General features: G+C 44.4%; 1 protein-coding gene across 6 annotated transcripts in view; it reads left to right on the plus strand.

The window, feature by feature from the left end:
* The window catches only part of PPP2R5C (protein phosphatase 2 regulatory subunit B'gamma), a 144,427-nt gene that overhangs the window by 25,675 nt on the left and 96,557 nt on the right, over nt 1–22,195 (plus strand). The gene's annotated exons all lie outside the window — the stretch shown is intronic.

Here is a 22,195-nt window from a genome sequence, read left to right on the forward strand (position 1 = left end):
CATGTGTGAGTGTTGGCTCTTCGGTTGTAAGAAGTGTATCACAGGGGGGAGGAGCCAAGATGGCGGAGGAGTAGGACGGAGAGACCACTTTCTCTCCTAGAAATTCATCAAAAAAATAACTGAGCGCAGAGCAAACTTCACAAAACAACTTCTGATCGCTAGCTGAGGTCATCAGGCGCCCAGAAAAGCAGCCCATTGTCTTCGAAAGGAGGTAGGACAAAATATAAAAGATAAAAAGCGAAACAAAAGAGCTAAGGACGGAGATCCGTCCCGGGAAGGGACTTGATAGAGGACGTTCCCAGACACCGGGAAGCCCTCGCACTGGCGGGCCTGGGGGAAGTGTTGGAATCTCAAGAGTTTGAATCTGACTGGGAGGGATAGAATAAATAAAACCCACAGATTACGAGCCTAAAAGCAACTCCCAGCAGAGGAGTACCCCAGACGCCCGCATCCGCTGGTGGCGGAACGGAGAGGAGCGGGCGGCATTACTTGGGGCAGGGTCCGGGCCTGAGCGCCCTGAGGACAATCGGAGGGAACTTTTGTGAGTTGCCAGCTTGAACTGTGGGAGAGCAAAGAGAGAGAGAAAGCTAACCGGCCCGAACACACTGCCGGCCGTTCGCAGAACAAAGGGACCGAGATTCTGGGCGACCGAAGTCCGCCGGGAGGGTCGCGGCGAGACGGAGGGCGCGGGCGCCTGACCGGCGCGGGCGGGGGCTGGGGCTGGGGACGCGGAGGGCAGAGGGCGCGCACGCCCGACTGGCGCCGGCGGGGACTGAGACTCGGACCGCGCAGGGCAGAAGACACGCCGCACCCGGGGAGAGAGCGCCCGTCAAGCGCCTGGCTGCCTGGGCGGCTCGGGCGGCGTGGGGACGGAGCACGGGCCCAGCTTTGTGTGCCGCGCTTTTGTGAATCGCCCGAGGGCTGGAGCCGCGCGCAGAGTGGCGCGCGCTTCAGACAGAAGAGCCTGGAGCCTGAGCAGCGCAGACCGAGAAAAGAGCGCAAGCCTCTCCCGGGAGCGCCGGCCCCTCCCCGCACGGCCCCTCCCCGCACAGCCCCTCCCCGCAGCGCGACGGAACTAGCTACCTGAATAAGAATCCACCTCCGCCCCCTGTGTCAGGGCGGAAATTAGGCGCGGAAGAGAGACCGGCAACAGAACCCAAATAAAGGGAACCGCTTCAGAAGGGACCGGTGCAACAGATTAAAATCCCTGAAGAAACCACTGACTGACTACACCGGAAGGGCCTGTAGATATCGAGAAGTGTAAGCTGGAACGAGGAGCTATCTGAAGCTGAGCCGAACCCACACTGACCGCAACAGCTCCAGAGAAATTCCTAGATATATTTTTTCTTTTTCTTTTCTTTTCTTTTTCTTTTTTTTTTTTTTTAAGTAAGGAAAAAAAAAAAAAATTTTTTTTTTTCTTTTTTCTTGGGTCTCTTTTATTTTCCTTTAAAAATTCCTTATTACTCCCCCATTACTCCTTAACTTTCATAGATTTTTACGATTTTTTTTAATTAGGCAAAACAATTTTTTTTTCTCTCTCTTTTTTCTTTTTTTTCTTTTTCTTCTTTTTCTTCTTTTTTTCTGTTCTTTTTTCTTCTTCTCTTCTATTTTCTTTTTCTTTTTCTCTTATTTCTTTTAAAGCCCTCTAGCACTCCTTTTACTACGCCTTAATTTTCATTTTCAATCCACTATAACCTTACAGAAGAAAGGAAAGGGAAAAAAAAAAAAAGAAGAGAAGCCCTATTTTTATACCAAACTTCATATATATTTCTAAAATTTCTTTTGTGTGTTTTGGTTTTTGTTTTTAATATAGTATTTTTAAGAGTCTAACCTCTACTCTAGATTTTTAATTTTTGTTTTTCAGTATATGATATAAATTGTGAACATTTAAGAATCCAATATTCAGCTCCCATTTTTATTCACGAATGTGTTGATTATTCTCTCCCAATCTTGACTCTGTTTTCTACCTCAGAACACCTCTATTTCCTCCTTTCCCCTTCTCTTCCCAATCCAATTCTGTGAATATTTGTGGGTGTCTGGGCTACGGAGAACACTCTGGGATCAGACAACTTCGTAGATCTGTCTCTCTCCTCTTGAGTCCCCCTCTTTCTCCTCCTGCCCATCTCTATCTCTCTCCTCCCTCTCCTCTTCTCCATGTAACTCGGTGAACCTCTCTGGGTATCCCTAACGGGGGAGAAACTTTCCACCATTAACATAGAAGTTTTATTATCAGTGCTGTATAGTTGGAGAAGTCCTGAGACTACAGGAAGAATAAAACTGAAATCCAGAAGCAGGAGACTTAAGCCCAAAACCTGAGAACACCAGAAAACTCCTGACTACATGGATCTTTAAGTAATAAGTGACCGTACAAAAGCCTCCATACCTGCACCGAAACCAACCACCACCCAAGAGCCAATAAGTTTTAGAGCACGACATACCACGCAAATTCTCCAGCAACGCAGGAACATTGCCCTGAACGTCAACATACAGACAGCCCAAGGTCACACCTAACACATAGACCCATCTCAAAACTCAGTACTGGGCACTCCATTGCTATCCAAAGAGAAGAAATCAAGATCCGCACACCAGAACACTGACGCAAGCTTCGCTAATCAGGAAACCTTGACAAGCCAATCGTCTAACCCCACCCACTGGGTAAAACCTCCACAATAAAAGGAACCACAGACCTGCAGAATACAGAAAGCCCACTCCAGACACAGCAATCTAAACAAGATGAAAAGGCAGAGAAATACCCAACAGGTAAAGGAACATGAAAAAAGCCCACCAAGTCAAACAAAAGAGGAGGAGATAGGGAATCTACCTGAAAAAGAATTTAGAATAATGATAATAAAAATGATCCAAAATTTTGAAAGCAAAATGGAGGTACAGATAAATAGCCTGGAGACAAAGATTGAAAAGATGCAAGAAATGTTTAATAAAGATCTAGAAGAAATAAAAAAGAGTCAATTAAAAATGAATAATGCAATGAATGAGATCAAAAACACTCTGGAGGGAACCAAGAGTAGAATAACGGAGACAGAAGATAGGATAAGTGAGGTAGAAGATAAAATGGTGGAAATAAATGAAGCAGAGAGGAAAAAAGAAAAAAGGATCAAAAGAAATGAGGACAACCTCAGGGACCTCTGGGACAATGTGAAACGCCCCAACATTCGAATCATAGGAGTCCCAGAAGAAGAAGACAAAAAGAAAGGCCATGAGAAAATACTCGAGGAGATAATAGCTGAGAACTTCCCTAAAATGGGGAAGGAAATAGCCACCCAAGTCCAAGAAACCCAGAGAGTCCCAAACAGGATAAACCCAAGGCGAAACACCCCAAGACACATATTAATCAAATTAACAAAGATCAAACACAAAGAACAAATACTAAAAGCAGCAAGGGAGAAACAACAAATAACACACAAAGGGATTCCTATAAGGATAACAGCTGATCTATCAATAGAAACCCTCCAGGCCAGAAGGGAATGGCAGGACATACTGAAAGTAATGAAAGAGAATAACCTACAACCTAGATTACTGTACCCAGCAAGGATCTCATTCAGATATGAAGGAGAATTCAAAAGCTTTACAGACAAGCAAAAGCTGAGAGAATTCAGCACCACCAAACCAGCTCTTCAACAAATGCTAAAGGATCTTCTCTAGACAGGAAATGCAGAAAGGTTGTATAAACGTGAACCCAAAACAACAAAGTAAATGACAACGGGACCACACCTATCAATAATTACCTTAAATGTAAATGGGTTGAATGCCCCAACCAAAAGACAAAGATTGGCTGAATGGATACAAAAACAAGACCCCTATATATGCTGTCTACAAGAGACCCACCTCAAAACAAGGGACACATACAGACTGAAAGTGAAGGGCTGGAAAAAAATATTTCACGCAAACGGAGACCAAAAGAAAGCAGGAGTCGCAATACTCATATCAGATAAAATAGACTTCCAAATAAAGGATGTGAAAAGAGACAAAGAAGGACACTACATAATGATCAAAGGATCAATCCAAGAAGAAGATATAACAATTATAAATATATATGCACCCAACATAGGAGCACCGCAATATGTACGGCAAACACTAACGAGTATGAAAGAGGAAATTAATAGTAACACAATAATAGTGGGAGACTTTAATACCCCACTCACAACCATGGATAGATCAACTAAACAGAAAATCAACAAGGAAACACAAACCTTAAATGATACAATGGACCAGCTAGACCTAATTGATATCTATAGGACATTTCACCCCAAAACAATCAACTTCACCTTTTTCTCAAGTGCACACGGAACCTTCTCCAGAATAGATCACATCCTGGGCCATAAATCTGGTCTTGGAAAATTCAAAAAAATTGAAATCATTCCAGTCATCTTTTCTGACCACAGTGCAGTAAGATTAGATCTCAACTACAGGAAAAAAATTGTTAAAAATTCTAACATATGGAGGCTAAATAACACGCTTCTGAATAACCAACAAATCATAGAAGAAATCAAAAAAGAAATCAAAGTATGTATAGAAATAAATGAAAATGAAAACACAACAACCCAAAACCTATGGGACACTGTAAAAGCAGTGCTAAGGGGAAGGTTCATAGCATTACAGGCACACATCAAGAAACAAGAAAAAAGCCAAATAAATAACCTAACTCTACACCTAAAGCAATTAGAGAAGGAAGAAATGAAGAACCCCAGGGTTAGCAGAAGGAAAGAAATCTTAAAAATTAGGGCAGAAATAAATGCGAAAGAAACTAAAGAGACCATAGCAAAAATCAACAAAGCTAAAAGCTGGTTTTTTGAAAAAATAAACAAAATTGACAAACCATTAGCAAGACTCATTAAGAAACAAAGGGAGAAGAACCAAATTAACAAAATAAGAAATGAAAAGGGTGAGATCACAACAGACAACACTGAAATACAAAGGATCATAAGAGACTACTACCAGCAGCTCTATGCCAATAAAATGGACAACTTGGATGAAATGGACAAATTCTTAGAAAAGTATAACTTTCCAAAACTGAACCAGGAAGAAATAGAAGATCTTAACAGAGTCATCACAAGCAAGGAAATCGAAACTGTAATCAGAAATCTTCCAGCAAACAAAAGCCCAGGACCAGATGGCTTCACAGCTGAATTCTACCAAAAATTTAGAGAAGACCTAACACCTATCTTACTCAAACTCTTCCAGAAAATTGCAGAAGAAGGTAAACTTCCAAACTCATTCTATGAGGCCACCATCACCCTAATTCCAAAACCAGACAAAGATGCCACAAAAAAAGAAAACTACAGGCCAATATCACTGATGAACATAGATGCAAAAATCCTTAACAAAATTCTAGCAAACAGAATCCAACAACATATTAAAAAAATCATACACCATGACCAAGTGGGCTTTATCCCAGGAATGCAAGGATTCTTTAATATCCGCAAATCAATCAACGTAATACACCACATTAACAAATTGAAAGATAAAAACCATATGATTATCTCAATAGATGCAGAGAAAGCCTTTGACAAAATTCAACACTCATTTATGATTAAAACTCTCCAGAAAGCAGGAATAGAAGGAACATACCTCAATATAATAAAAGCTATATATGACAAACCCACAGCAAGCATCACCCTCAATGGTGATAAATTGAAAGCATTTCCTCTGAAATCAGGAACAAGACAAGGATGCCCACTCTCACCACTACTATTCAACATAGTGTTGGAAGTTTTGGCCACAGCAATCAGAGCAGAAAAAGACATAAAAGGAATCCAGATAGGAAAAGAAGAAGTGAAACTCTCGCTGTTTGCAGATGACATGATCCTCTACATAGAAAACCCTAAAGACTCTTCCAGAAAATTACTAGAGCTAATCAATGAATATAGTAAAGTTGCAGGATATAAAATTAACACACAGAAATCCCTTGCATTCCTATACACTAACAATGAAAAAACAGAAAGAGAAATTAAGGAAACAATACCATTCACCATTGCAACAAAAATAATAAAATACTTAGGAGTATATCTACCTAAAGAAACAAAAGACCTATACATAGAAAACTATAAAACACTGATGAAAGAAATCAAAGAGGACACAAACAGATGGAGAAACATACCGTGTTCATGGATTGGAAGAATCAATATTGTCAAAATGGCTATTCTACCCAAAGCAATCTATAGATTCAATGCAATCCCTATCAAGCTACCAACGGTATTTTTCACAGAACTAGAACAAATAATTTCACAATTTGTATGGAAATACAAAAAACCTCGAATAGCCAAAGTAATCTTGAGAAAGAAGAATGGAACTGGAGGAATCAACCTGCCTGACTTCAGACTCTACTACAAAGCCACAGTCATCAAGACAGTATGGTACTGGCACAAAGACAGAAATATAGATCAATGGAACAGAATAGAAAGCCCAGAGATAAATCCACGAACCTATGGTCACCTCATCTTTGACAAAGGAGGCAAGGATATACAATGGGAAAAAGACAATCTCTTTAACAAGTGGTGCTGGGAAAACTGGTCAACCACTTGTAAAAGAATGAAACTAGAACACTTTCTAACACCATACACAAAAATAAACTCAAAATGGATTAAAGATCTAAATGTAAGACCAGAAACTATAAAACTCCTAGAGGAGAACATAGGCAAAACACTCTCCGACATAAATCACAGCAAGATCTTCTATGACCCACCTCCCAGAATATTGGAAATAAAAGCAAAAATAAACAAATGGGACCTAATGAAAATTAAAAGCTTTTGCACAACAAAGGAAACTATAAGTAAGGTGAAAAGACAGCCCTCAGATTGGGAGAAAATAATAACAAATGAGGAAACAGACAAAGGATTAATCTCAAAAATATACAAGCAACTCCTGAAGCTCAATTCCAGAAAAATAAACGACCCAATCAAAAAATGGGCCAAAGAACTAAACAGACATTTCTCCAAAGAAGACATACAGATGGCTAACAAACACATGAAAAGATGCTCAACATCACTCATCATCAGAGAAATGCAAATCAAAACCACAATGAGGTACCATTACACGCCAGTCAGGATGGCTGCTATCCAAAAGTCTACAAGCAATAAATGCTGGAGAGGATGTGGAGAAAAGGGAACCCTCTTACACTGTTGGTGGGAATGCAAACTAGTACAGCCACTATGGAAAACAGTGTGGAGATTTCTTAAAAAACTGGAAATAGAACTGCCATATGACCCAGCAATACCACTTCTAGGCATACACACTGAGGAATCCAGATCTGAAAGAGACACGTGCACCCCAATGTTCATCGCAGCACTGTTTATAATAGCCAGGACATGGAAGCAACCCAGATGCCCATCAGCAGATGAATGGATAAGGAAGCTGTGGTACATATACACCATGGAATATTACTCAGCCGTTAAAAAGAATTCATTTGAATCAGTTCTAATGAGATGGATGAAACTGGAGCCCATTATACAGAGTGAAGTAAGCCAGAAAGATAAAGAACATTACAGTATACTAACACATATATACGGAATTTAGATAGATGGTGGCGATAACCCTATATACAAAACAGAAAAAGAGACACAGAAGTACAGAACAGACTTTTGAACTCTGGGGGAGAACGTGAGGGTGGGATGTTTTGAAAGAACAGCATGTATACTATCTATGGTGAAACGGACCACCAGCCCAGGTGGGATACATGAGTCAGGTGCTCGGGCCTGGTGCACTGGGAGGACCCTGAGGAGTCGGGTGGGGAGGGAGGTGGGAGGGGGGATCGGGATGGGGAATACGTGTAACTATATGGCTGATTCATGCCAATGTATGACAAAACCCACTGAAATGTTGTAAAGTGATTGGCCTCCAACTAATAAAATAATATTTAAAAAAAAAAAAAAAAAAGAAGTGTATCACATTACTGCAAGGTGTTAGTAATAGGAGAAACTAGGGGAGGGTGGGAGAGGCATGGGAACTCTACATTCAGTTTTTCTATAAACCTAACCCTTAAAGTTTAATTTAAAAAATGTTGCCAGAGGTGGGGTGTGGAGCCGTAGGTGAAATGGGTGAAGGAACGCAAATGGTACAAACTTCCAGTTAAAATAAAGAAGTCGTGGGGATGTCACGTACAGCACAGTGACTGTAGCTAATAACACTGTGGTGACTATTTGAAAGTTGCTAAGAGACGACATCTTCAACATTCCTATCACAAGAAGTGAAATATCCTGTAGCTATGTCTGGTGAGGGATGTTAACTGTTAACTAGACTCACTGTGGTGATCATTTTGCAATAGATACTAATGCAAAGAGCCAACTCATTGGAAAAGACCCTGATGCTGGGAAAAATTGAGGGCAGGAGGAGAAGAGGGTGGCAGAGGATGAGATGGCTGGATGGCATCACCGACTCAATAGATGTGAATTTGAGCAAACTCCAGGAGATAGTGAAGGACAGGGCAGCCTGGCGTGCTGCAGTCCTTGGGGTTGCAGAGTTGGACATGACTTTGCAACTGAACAACTTGTTGTATATCTGAAACTAATATAATATGTCAGTTAAGCCTCAGAAGAGGTAGGCTGCTACTGCCATCTCTTTCGACTTCTCCATTATTGGGATATCTGAATTCCAAGCATTTTAAGTCCTCCACAACATCATTACTGTTTTGTTCTGTTGATAACCGCTTAGATCTGTCTACTTCATCTTTTTAGTCTTCATTCCTTTTTGCATCTCAGATTTTCCATGTGAGGTCAAATTCTTGTTTGAATGCATCATTTAGAATTTTCTTTAGTGAGGATCTGCTGGCAGCAAACGCTTTGTTTATCACTGAGTATCTAATTGTGGACTGTTACTCTCCTTCAGTACATTGAAGACAAGTGTTTCATTGCCTTTTGACTCCCATTAGCATTGAGAAGCCAAATTCATTCTTTTGGAAAGTGTTGTTTGTGATTTCTGGCCACTTTTCTGATTTTTGACCAAGACACGGTTGGGTTTTTTGTTACCACTGTTTGTTTATGTTTGACCCTGCTGGGTCTTCCTGCTGCGTGGGCTTCCCTCCGGTTGCCGTGTGCGGGCTTCTCGTTGTGGTGGCCTCTCTCGTTGCGGCGCACCGCCGCTAAGGCGCGGGCTCAGGAGTTGTGGTGCACAGGCTTCACTTGCCCGTGGCATAGAAGCTACCCGGACCAGGGGTCGAACCTGTGTCTCCTGGCTGGCAGGGGCTTCTCACCCACTGTACCACCAACGAAGTCGGTTGGTGGTACAAAATTTTTTTTTTTAATTGATTTTTTTTTCAGTGATTGCACTACCAGGTGTCCAAGTGTGGACTTCTTTTTCATCGGTCCTTTTTTGCAATTCACTTTGAATCTTGGATTGTTATATTTCCTCAGTTGTGTGGAAAGTTCCCACACAACTGAGGAAATATACCATTGTGTCTTCAGTTGTTATCTCTGTATGGTTTCTCTCCCTGTTCAACTTCGACTCTAATGAAACAGATATTGGAATCTTTCATTTACTATCTTTCTTTGCTCCTCATCTGTATTTTTCAGCCTTTTTGTGAAACGGTGCTATGTTCTTGATTAGAGTTTCATGTTACCCATGGTGAAGGACCAGTTTTCTTTTTAGTTTTTAACCCATCTAATACTTTCGTAAAATATAGTGAAAATAAATGAAACATAAAATACAGTCACAAATTTTTGGATTTCAGGTATACTTTTTTCATTTATGGAAGCTCTATTTCTAATCTGCTGTGTGATTTTTTAAATATTTTCCTATTTTCTTGCAGACGTCATGTCGTTCAGTCAGCACAGCTGCTTTGTAGGGTGTGTCAGATAATACCGGCATCTGAAGTCCTTGTCACGTGTTGCTCATACTGTCTTCCTTCCTTATGTCCCTGATTGTTCTTTGGTGTGTGCTGGTCATTGTACTCAAACATTTGAAATAAACTAAAGCCTAGGATGAAGGTATCTTCTTCAGCAGGGATTTGTTTTTGCTTCTGCACGACACCTGGGGTCACTACTAGTCTGGGAGTGCCACAAACCACGACAGATTGTATGACTTGGTACGTTAGCCAAGGAGATTGCCTTGTGAAGTATCCCCCTGATTCCCGGTCGTTCCTGAGAGCGGAAACCTTTTTGGGGACAGACTGTATCAGAAGTGATGCTGTGTAACTCCGGAGACAGCTTCCCTGTTGGGCGAGAAGCGTACTGTGTGTGAGGAGAAGATGGGGGGCTACATTTTGCCCCTGTGCCGTAGGAGGTGGTGACACGCCCCATCTCTCCGGTTCCCGGCGTTTCCCCTGCAGTTCAGAAGTGCCCGCGATCATCTGCAAGGTGTATTTTGGCACCCTGCAGTGCCTCTTCCCCATCAACCACATGCCAGTGCCTTAAACACCACTCGATAATCCTTGTCTGAGTCAACAGTTGCACTGGAGATTTCGGCGTTTAGTCTGGCATCCTTCTAAAAGCAGAGCCATTTCTTACCAAAGGGGCCTATTTGGTTATCCTGACACGCAGCTCCTACTGGAAAGTGAGGAGAAGCTTAAATCTTTGCCTTTGAGCTACCAGTTTTCCCTCAAATGGTGAGAACGAAAGGCCTTTTTGCTTTTTCTTTCGTGAACACCATTGTGTCCTTGACGTCAGTGTGTTTTAATCTACTGAAACCATATCCCTTCTTACGTGCAGGCGCGTGGTCTTAACCATTGTCTGACGTTTGGGAGAGCTGCTGTGTATTTTTCGGCATGGTGTCCTTTTTGTCTCCTGGTTTCTGGCACAGTAAGATGTCCCCCGTCCCCCCAGACTTGGAATTAGCCATTTTTCAAAGAGCCATGATTCCTTTCAGTGGGGAATAATGTTAGAGACCAAAATTAGGACACTAGGGAGTATTCATTGCTACTGGCCTGCTGTTGCTTTTAGGCACTTTCGATGGAGGGAGCTAGAATACGGACATATATTCTAGAATATATATGTGTGTATTTTAGCTGTGCTTTTATAACGTTATGGTGTTTTCACGTGTTTCTTTAATTTTCATAGTTGTATCTTTACCTTACACTGAAAATCTTGATTTCTAATATCATTCTATTGCTGTATCATACTAAAATTACTCACAACAGTAATGATGTTATTATAAATAATAGGAACTTTGAATTGGTTCATTTCATTTACAAAAAAAAAAAAAGTTGCTGATGTATTTGTTGTGATTCCGTTAAATTTTAAAATTGTCTATAGAGAGGATGGGCATCTTGAGGATGTTTGAATCCCCTCATCTAGGAGTGTAGTGTCTTTCTGTTTAAGGCCACTTTCATTCCCTTGAGGGGTGTTTTTAAGTTTCCCTCCTGTAGGGTTTTGCACATTTCTTAGTGTGTGCCCAGAAATTGTATTGTTGTTTCTATTGTAAATGGGGTCTCCTTTTCCGTTGTCTCCTAAATAGCTGTTAATTGTTTATGTGGAGGTTGGTGACCTCTGTACCTTGCTTTCACATCCTGCTTCCTTACTGAATTGTCTTACTGTTTGCCGTAGTTTTTCAGCTGATTCTTTTTGATGTCCCAGCTATTCACTAGAACTGCATGTAAAAGTAATCTCACCTCTGTTTCCAGTTCTTATAGTGCTATTGCCTTTCTCCTGAGTTGACCGAAAAGTCCAGTAAGATGTTAATGTGTTGGTGGTGTGAGCCAGCATATTTGTCTTGTTCCTGACTTTAATGGAAATAGAAGCATTTATTAATTATACTGTTTATATTCCCCTGGTTTTCAGCTGTTGTAATCCGTGCTTTAATGTAAATCTTTTGTCGTTCACACCTTTGAACCTCTCCTTAAGCTGGAAGCAAGGAGCAGAAGTACTGATCAAAGGCCACTCGTTTTCAAGAACCCTGTACAGATACTGTCCAAGAGGCAGTCCCACAAACTCGTCCTCCAGAGTGTAGGAGGCGTCCCACCGCACCTTTCTAATACCCCGGCCATTTATATGCTGAAGTCATTTGTTAAGTGGAAAATAGTATTTCCTATCTTTGTTTTTTGTAACAGTGAGGCTGAATATAGCCTTCAGGTCTTGTTCATTCAAAGATTTCTCTGCATTAGTTCTTTCTTTTAATGTTTTGGGTCTGGAAGGTAAAAGTGTTAAATGAAGAGAGCGAATTTTTTAGGTGACTAATAAATCATGGACTTTGTTTCCTGGGGCCATTCCCCTTGCTTTAGAAAAGACAGACCTCTGGAGAAATCAACGATATAACGAAACTCCAGTACTCTTGCCTGGAAAATTCCATGGATGGAGGAGCCTCGTAGGCTACAGTCCATGGGGTCGCAAAGAGTTGGACCTTACTGAACGAAACAACTAGGGCTTAATAGCAATTCATCGGAGACCATGGGACAGAAATTTAGAACCGCTAAGTGTTAGGCCTTTTGGGGAAGAAGTTGTCAGATTGTTGGGAGAACTTATCTAAGATTTTAGAAATTGACTTTGAAATAGCAGTTCAAAATGAGTCTTGCCCCCGTTTTGTGAAAATGCAGTACTGAAGCCTAAATTCAAAGCAGTTTATTTTCCAATACAGTTGAGCATCTTGCCGTACAAGTGATCATTTTTACTGCCTAAAAATGAATTAGCCTCTATTTAGAGGCACTTTCGTGCTTCCCAGGTGGCACCGCTGGTAAAGAATCCACCTGCCATTGTAGGCGATGTAAGATGCGAGTTCGATCCCTGGGTCAGGAAGACCCCCTGGTGTAGGAAATGGCAGCCCACTCCAGTATTCTTGCCTGGAAATTTCCGTGGTCAGAGGAGCCTGGTGGGCTGCAGTTCTTGGGGTCACAAAGAGTCGGACACCACTAAGAACACATACCCTCCTTGCTCATTAGTTGAAGAATACAAATGGAGTGAGAAGCCACCAGAGTCCTTTCTCTGGCAGTCTCTGAATTCTCCTGGGTTCAGACACTCGGCTTTCATCTGTCTTGTTTCTGCTACGTGTTCGGTGCTGTGTCTTCTCCCGATGCCCCCAGTAAGGGGAGGAAACAGCTTGGCGAGCCAGGCGCCAGTTCACAGCAAATGTCTGCTGACCGCCTGGGCTGTCAGAGCGCGGGGAGGCGGTCAGGACAGTGACGATGAGCAGAGGTGGCCCCGGCTCTCAGGGAGGCCTCAGACCCAGACGCGGCGTCTGCGGCCCCCTCCCGCTCCGGCCCGCCCCCGTCTGTCGCAGAGGCGCCCCGGGCCGTCTCCCGTCAGCCTGAGCCTAGCCCCGAGCGCGGCCTGGCCCCCGGGGCGCCCTCCTGCCCACTCTCCTCCGGCCCCAGGTGTGGCTCTTACCCCAGGGTCGCTCTCAGCCCCTGTCCGTCATCCTCGGTGAGCCCCTTCTCGGCAGAACTCAGGGAACTGGCGGCAACTGGCTGCGGTAATCCCGCATTTAGTGTTTACGCTGGCCTTCTGCAGACCCCACCTGGATTTCTCGCAGCCTCTTTCACACACACACACACACAGACACAGACACACACACACACACACGTTCTTTGCGTGTTCTTACCCCCTGCCCGGGCCCTCCAGGCCTGGGTTTCCCTGTGCTCTGCCTTCTCCGGGGGCAGCCCCGTGCCCTACTGGCTCTGTCTCCCCCCATGTTGCCTTTTAAATTGTGGTGAAACATACACAGCGTGACATTTATCATTTAACCATCCGTGAGTGTCCAGTTCAGTGGCATCCATGCAGTGTGCCCATCGCCACCGTCTCTTCCGCCCCCAATGACTCTGGGCCTGTTACTGCCTCCCCCTACCCACTCCAGTGTTCTGGCCTGGAGAATCCCATGGACCATGGTCCATGGCGTGGCAAAGAGTCGGACACGACTGAGCGACTTTCACTTTCCCCTCCCCCACTCCCTGCCTGCAGGCTGAGTCGCTCAGTCGTATCCGACTCTGTGTGGCCCCGTGGACTGCAGCCCTCCGTGGCCCTCTGCCCACGGGGCTCTCCAGGCCAGAGCACTGGGGTGGGTTGCCGGGCTCTCCTCCAGGGGGTCTTCCCGACCCCGGGATCGAACTCACATCTCTCGTATCTCCTGCATTGGCAGGCAGGTTCTTTACCACTAGCGCCGCCTGGGGAGCCTCTGGCACTGGTACCCACCATTCTCCTTTCTGTCTCTGTGATTTTGACTCTTCTAGGGACTCATGTGAGTGGAATCATACAGAATTTTATTCCTGAATTTCGAGGCTGAATAACATTCCACTGTGTGGATTGTTGTTGTTCAGTCACTATGTCGTGTCTGACTCTTTGCAACCCCTGGAATGCAGCATGCCCGGTTCCCCTGTCCTTCACCACCTCCTGGAGCTTGCTGAGACTCGTGTCCATTGAGTCGGGGATGTCCATTTTGTGGATGGAGCACCATTTATCTGTTCATCACAATGGACACTTGGGTTGCAGAACATGCCACACGCTGCCCTGTCTGACGTGTTGGCTGAAGGCAGGGGCAGTTTGCGTGTCTGTTCTGTGCCCAGTCTAGTATCTGCCATGGATCCCTGAGACACAGGTTTCTGAAGGATCGAAAAGCACTCTGGGCCCGGGGGCCTCCCCGCATCCTCCAGTTTTCTGGGAACCGTTGTGGGGCTGGACCCGCTCCGGGGCTCAGCGCTCCCTGCACCTCGGACTGTTCCTCATGAAATACGGTTTCCTGCTAACAGCTGACCTGAACGCACTTGGCTTGTCACCTCGGCTCTGGGTACCGCGCGTGGGTTTCCTATCTTCTCAGAACACGAAGGGGCGTGACGACTTCTTTGCTTTAAAGGTTTTCCAGCCCCGCAGCGGGGACGGCACAAAGGAGCAGAGGTCCCCAGCCGCGCCCTCCGGGCAGACTCTGCTTCTTCCGCCCCACGCACCCCCGCTGGCCTTTCCTGAGATAAGCTTGTCCACCCTTTAAACCACTCGCAGGACTCGCTCACATCAACAGGGCAGCTAGCAAGCGTCCCTTTGACCTTGCTGTTGGCAAGCAGAAGTGCCCTGGCAACCTTTGAACACAGCTGAATGCTAGGTATCTTTGATCTGCCTAAGGAAAAAGGCTATTTTAAACTGTAAGCGAAGCCAAATTTTTTGGGGTTAGATTTCCTACCCAACAAAACACACATCACCCGTGCCCATGTCGTTTCCAGTTAAGCGTCGGCTCAGAGGACAGCCCTCCTTTAATAAAAGAAACTGTAAAGCTTCTTCGCTAAAATACAAGCGTACTTAATTTGCCTATAAAATTTGCCTGGGGAGATGAAAATTAAAACCTTTGGCTGAATTTAGAAATGAAAATACGAACATTTTAGTCAGGAATGCTACCTCCAAATGGGACGTAACTACAGACAGTTTGTAAAGTGATGGAGGAAACCGAGAATGAAGAGGAACTCGTATTCAAACCTCCCGTCTCTGTGCAGTACCGATGCCCGCGTTTGCCTCCGTGCGGGACAGATGCGCTGAGAGCTATAGTCTGTCTGCCCACTTGGCGGTTCTGCAAGGAGCTCTGGCACAGAGCCCAGAAAGGTGCCTTTCTTCAAAGTCAGCTCAAGCTCTACACAGGGCAGGGAAAGTTGTCATGGGAGCGTCCAGAAGCCAGGCTGGAGGGCACCGTGGGGGGCATGGGGGCTGGGCCCCGACAGGGCGTGAGGGGATGCTGGGCAGGGGCTCTGCACGAAGCGGGGGGCCCTGTCCCCCTCCAGGTGGTCAGGGGCATACCCCTCTTAGCTCTGCACTTCAGGGACAAGCTGTGAAGACTGGTGCGGGAGTTTGGCAGGATCAGAATTGGGCGTCACAGCTTGACTCGGGCCTTCGGGCAGTGAGTGTGATGGGGCGCTTGCTGTGTCCCTGGGGCGGTCCTGGGGCTGCCGGAAGACAGCCAGTGGCCCAGGATGGGGAGAGGAAGGCTTCCCGGAGGGGCTAGTCCAGACAGGGATCCCGTCGGCGTCTCTACCCTCACACTGAGCCCCAGGGCCGAGACCCTGCTTCTTCAAGCGCTTCGGTGCCTGCTGCCCCTTCCCTGGGATGGCTGAGCACGTGTGGCAGATCCCGCCTCAGGGGCGGCTTCATCCTCCTCGGCGACCCCCCCCAATCGGTGACATCGGCGCCTCCACACAGCCGAGGAGGTGGGGGGATCACAGACGCACCCCCCCCGACAGGTGAGGCAAGAAGGACCAGCCTGGGGTTATGGAGGGTGAGGGCGGCCTCTCCCCGGGCACAGGCGCTGGCTGAGTCCCTGTTTCATCGAGAGGAGAGGGCGCTGGAGGCTGCCTGGACCTCGGAAGCCTAGGTGAGCCTGTGGGTTCGGTGCAGAGTGCAGTCAGAATTTAAGTAGCCTGTGACAGGTTCCCTGAGACGAGCAGTCAGCATCCTCATGCTTGTGGTTCAGTTTGTCCCGCCTGCTTTAGGCCGCTCTTCGTTTGTGTGTGTTTTACATACTTGATCTCGTTTATGCAGCACAATAAATCTGCGTCGTATTTCCTAGGTTCCCACCACGGCCCTTCTCGGTTCCATCCTGTGCCTGAGGGCCAGCGCTCACTAAGGGAGTCCTCCTGCTCTCAGTTCATCTTTGTGTCCTGGGACTTCCCTGGGGGCCCAGTGGTTACGGCTCTGTGCGTCCAGCACGGGGGGTGCAGGTTCGATTCTCGGTTGGGGAACTAAGATTCCACATGGCATGTGGCACAGTCAAAACTTAAATAAGATGACAATAAGAGTGATCAGCTAATTTTTAAAAAGCTTAAAAAAACCCTCGATATGTCTTTCTTTTTAGCTGTTAGTTTTAATGAAAATATTGTGTGCTTATTTTAGCAATACTGAACAATGTAGAGACATTTCAGAAAGAAGAAATACACATAGCCATAACACTCCACGGTGATTACCATTGATATTTTGAAAATGTTTCTTTTTATGTTCATACTATTTCTGAAAAATTATATAGTGCTTTGCTCACTTATTTTTACTTTACAAATTCATAAGTACTTTTGGTAAATGTGTAAAAAAATTTCACTGTGTGGGATAATCCCTTTGATGTTAAGGTAGTTTCTGGTATTTTAGAATCATAAATAAAAAATGTGATGCTCTCAAAATGAAAAAAATACTTTGAATTAACATAGGAGGTGAAAGACTTGTATGCTGAAAGCCATTAAAGAAGACCCCAGTAAATGGAAAAGATGTGTGTTTGTGGATTGGAAGATTGAGTATTGTTAAAACCTCAGTACTGCCCAAAAGATCCACAGATCCATTGCAGTCTCGATCAAAATCCTAACAATGTTTTTTCCCGGACATAGAAAAACATCCATTCTAAAATTCACATGGAATCTCCAGGGACCCTGGATAACCACAGCAATGTTGAAAAAGAAGAACAAAATTGGAGGTCTTACATTTCCTGATTTCAAAGCTTAGTGCAAAGTTACGGTAGTCAAACCAGTGTGGTACTGACCGCCTTGGTGGTCCAGTGGTTAGCGCTCTTTGTTTCCAATGCAGGGGGTCCAGGTTCAATCCCTGGCCAGGGAGCTAGATTCCCACATTCCACAACTAAGAGGTCACGTGCTTCAGTTAAGACCCGGCACAACCAAATAAACAAATATTAAAAATAATAATAATAATAAGACAGAGACACCAAGAGTATAAGAGGTCAAGAAATAAACTGTCACAGGTATGGTCACATGGTTTTCTAGGATCCCACCACTCTGGGAAAAGGACAGTCTTTTCAACAGTGGTGCTGGAAAAAAATGGATATCCACATGCAAAAGAATGAAACTGGACCCTTATTTTATACCAAGCGTAAAAATATAACAGAGTGGATCAAAGACCTAATATTGCCTTAGAGGAAAACATAGAGGAAAAGTTTCATGACCTTAGACTTACCAATGATCTCTCAGACCTAACACAAAAGCACAGGCAAGGAAAGCAAAAGTAGATGAATTGGACTGCATCAGAATTTAAACTGTGCAGCAAAAGACATGATCAGCAAAATGAAAAGGCAACCCGTGAAATGGGAAGAAGTATTTGAAAATCATCTATATGATAAGGGATTAACATCCAATACTTGAGGGAGGTGGGAGGGGGGATCAGGATGGGGAATACATGTAAATCCATGGCTGATTCATGTCAATGTATGACAAAACCCACTACAATATTGTAAAGTAATTAGCCTCCAACTAATAAAAATAAATGGGAAAAAAAATCCAATACTTATAAAGAACTCCTGCAGCTCAACAATGAGAAAACAACCCAATGTAAAAATGTGCAAAGAACTTGAGTAGACATTTCTCCAGAGGAGATACAGAGATAGCCAATAAGCACATGAAAACATGATTAATATCTCTCATCATTAGGAAAACACACATTGAAACCAGTGAGATACCACTTAACACCCCCTCGGACGGCTGCTGCCAGAAAACCAGAGGATAGCCAGTATTGGTAGGGATGTGGAGAAACTGGAACCCTTGTGCACTGCTGGTGGGAATGTAAATGACCCTGCCACTTTGCCCCCCTGATGTCAGCAGAGCTGACTCACTGGAAAAGACCCTGAGGCTGGGAAAGATTGAGGGCAGGAAGAGAAGGGGGGGACAGGATGAGATGGTTGGAGGGCGTCACCGACTCAACAGACGAGTTTGAGCAAACTCCAGGAGATGGTGAAGGACAGGGAAGCCTGGCGCGCTGCGGTCCACGGGGTCGCAAAGAGTCGGGCATGACTGAGCAACAACAGCAATGTGGAAAACCAGCATGGCAGTTCCTCAAAAAACGAAAAACAGAATTACTGTATTTTTCGCTTTGGGGAGCATACCCAAAAGGATTGAAAGCAGAGACTTAGATATTTGTATATCCATATTATAGCAGCGTTATTCACAACAGCCAAAATGCAGACGTGGCCTGTGCCTATCAAGGGATCATTAGAATAAAATGTGGTATATCCCTGCAAGAGAGTATTATCCATTCTTAAAAAGTGGGGAAATTCTGGCACATGATGCAACACAGCAGAACCTTACATACGCTGAGTGAAATAATCCAGTCACCAGAGGACAAAAGCTGCATGATCCCACTTACATTAAATATCAGGTAGCCAGAGTCGTCATAGTCACAGGGACCGAACGTGCAGGGGCCCAGGGGAGGGGGCTGGGGTTGGATGTGCTCCATAGGGACAGCGCTCCTGTCCCGCAAGATGAGCCGAGTTCTGGAGGTGGATGGTGGTGATGGTCGCACAAGGCTAGGAATGTGCTTATGCCACGTAGAGTGTTACTCTTTGAGATGGTAAAGACGGTAAATTTCACGCTATGTGTGTGTGCATGCTGCTCGGGTCCCACTCTTTGTGACCCTGAGGACTCTAGCCAGCCGGGCTTCTCTAGCCAGCCGGGCTTCTCTGTCCATGGGATTCTCCGGGGGACAGTACTGGGGTGGGTTGCTGTGCCCTCCTCCAGGGGATCTTCCCAGCCCAAGATCAAACCCGTGTCTCATTACATCTCTTGTATTGCAGGTATGTTCTTTACCACTCACACCACCTGAGAAGTACTTTAGCACAAATTTTTAAATAACTTTTTTTAAGACATGATGCTCACTCATGGCTACTACATTTTTGGAATAGACTCCCAGAAGTTAAATTACTTAAAGAATCTTTACATATTGCCAAATTTTATTGCCAATCCTTATTTTCCAAAAGGATCAGAACAATTTATAGATTTGTTGTCAAGGTTACAACATGCCTTTACCAGTATTAATTATAATTTTTTAAATTATGGCTGATTTGACAGATGAATACTTTTTTTCATACAAAGACGAGATGGTTAGATGGCATCACCAATTCAATGGACATGAGTCTGAGCAAGCTCTGGGAGATGGTGAAGGACAGGGAAGCCGGGCGTGCTGCAGTCCATGGGTTCCCCAGGAGTTGGACACAACTGAGCAACTGAACGGCAACAATTGATCAGTTATAGTTCTTTTGCAAACTGAATCGTTTGAACTCTGAGGTCTTAGTTTTTTTTCTGATTATTGTTGTCGTTCAGTCCCTGAGTCATGTCCGACTCTTTGTGACCCCGTGGAGTGCAGTGCCCCAGGCCTCTCTGTCCCTCACTGTCTCCCGGAGTTTGCCCAATTTTTTCGAGTAAATTACAGTATATTATTAACTTCTTGTAATTATAGCATTTATATTTCCTTTTGGAGGGAACATATAGAAATTTTGTAAATATTTTAATGTGAGGAATATCCCCTAAGCATTGTCCAGTGTTTTTTGATTATCCTTTTCTAGCTTGAGAATTGATAGTCACTTCCCTTTTCTTCTCAACGCTGTGGGGATTTGAGGGTGGGGCTAATTTGATTTTTTTAATTTAACTGCATTTTTTTTTTAATTTGACCCATCTATTTTATTTTGGTGTGAGGTGAAGACTTATATTTTTGCCCACATGTAACTGTTAGTTATCTGGGTAGTCATCACCTTTCCATGAGTCTGAGCTTCCTTCTTTATGCAGATGGTGCACTCATATAAATAACTACACTCACTGTGTCAGGGGCTGTTGCTTTCTGTCCCAAGACCTGTCTCTTCATTTACTTATTTATTTTTTTTACATGACCTGTCTCTTCCGTCCACATCACACTGTCCTAAGTTCATAAACTTTATAGTTGGCAGGACCTGCCTTTCTCATAAGTGATATTCTCGTTCTTCTTGCTTTTTATTTTTCCAAGTGAACTTTAGAATTACCCAGAAAAATAAGAAGCCTCCTCTGAATTTTGAATGGAATTGCTTTAAAACTATAAGTCAATTTGGGGAAATGCTAACATTAGCTTATTTATCGTATGTGTGCTTCCAGTCCAGAAATATACCTTATCTTTAAGGTATGTTCTTTTTTTTTCTTTCTCCATATTGTTTGTTTGCTTATTTATATTTTAGACTCTTATTTCATCAGTGATTTTCAGATCACAGACTTCAAGTTCTTTAAAGTGCTACTTGATATGTATGCATAAGGCTTCAAAAGAGCATGGGGGGAGATCACTAATAAAGTTGAGATCTTTTGATCCAAGATCATTAGGAAAAATACATCAAGAAGTGTCTTCCCTTTTACTTTGACTTTAATCTGTATATTTTATATAAAGATTCTAGGAGTCTTTCCCTGTTACTTCTGCAGTTCCAGTCATCAGCACGGTCTTAGGACAGGCACATTTCCCCCTCTCATCTCATATGAAATATTAAACTGTTTGAGAACAAATAACTCTCTGTCTCTTTAGGGTACAGATCTGCATTAAGCATCTGCTTTCAGACCCCTTGGGAAGCCCCCTGCAAGCCTCGATCCTGGCTGCACTTGAGTCTGAATTCATCTGAGTGAGAGGTGATAGTGAGTCCTCAGAGAGCCATCCTCGCAGCATCTGATGGACTGAGAGGGTCAGCAGCCAGGATCTAAATTCATAGTACATGCCTCGGGGCACAGGCTGTTCAGAGAGCAGAGGAGCCAGCAGGTGGGCAGCAGGTGGGCTCAGGTGGGGAGAGCCCTCTCACATGACACCCACTCCCCGTTGCTTGTTGTAAGTGAATCCACGGCCCAGCTTTGGGATCCAGTCTTTCAGCTATTTGGACGAGGGGCCAGGGTAGGATTTGGTGTGCTTTTATTTGAGTATTTTTTAACGGCTATTGATCCACACAGTTCATTGGAAGGACTGATGTTGAAGCTGAAACTCCAATACTTTGGCCACCTGATGCGAAGAACTGACTCATTGGAAAAGACCCTGATGCTGGGAGGGATTGGGGGCAGGAGGAGAAGGGGATGACAGAGGATGAGATGGTTGGATGGCATCACCGACTCAATGGACACAGGTTTGGGTGGACTCCAGGAGTCAGTGATGGACAGGGAGGCCTGGCGTGCTGCGGTTCATGGGGTCGCAAAGAGTCGGACACGACTGAGCCACTGAACTGAACTGAACTGATTGATCCACACAGTAAAAAAAACTACCTTCTTTCTTAGTGTGGGGGCAGCTAATAAGCACCCCTGAACGATCGTAGTTCATTTGCTGGTTGAAATGGGGTGCATGCCAGCCCGCAGGTATAGCTGCAGACCCTAGGCCATTTCTCACTGTTGTGACTCATGTTTAGAAACCCAAAGAGCTTTCTGGTTCTTGTTCACAAACTGGGAAAAGTGGGGATGGCGGGAGTTGTGTGAGAACTTGTAAAGCAAGAAGGTGTGGTTTGGACAGACTTAGTTGTGTGTGTGTGTGGAGTGAGGAATTTTTTTCAGTTCTGCCTGGCACAGAGACTTTTCTCATAGCATATTCACTTTCATTTG

Source organism: Muntiacus reevesi, chromosome 15, assembly GCF_963930625.1.
Source record: "Muntiacus reevesi chromosome 15, mMunRee1.1, whole genome shotgun sequence".
NCBI classification, from domain to species: Eukaryota; Metazoa; Chordata; class Mammalia; order Artiodactyla; family Cervidae; genus Muntiacus; species Muntiacus reevesi.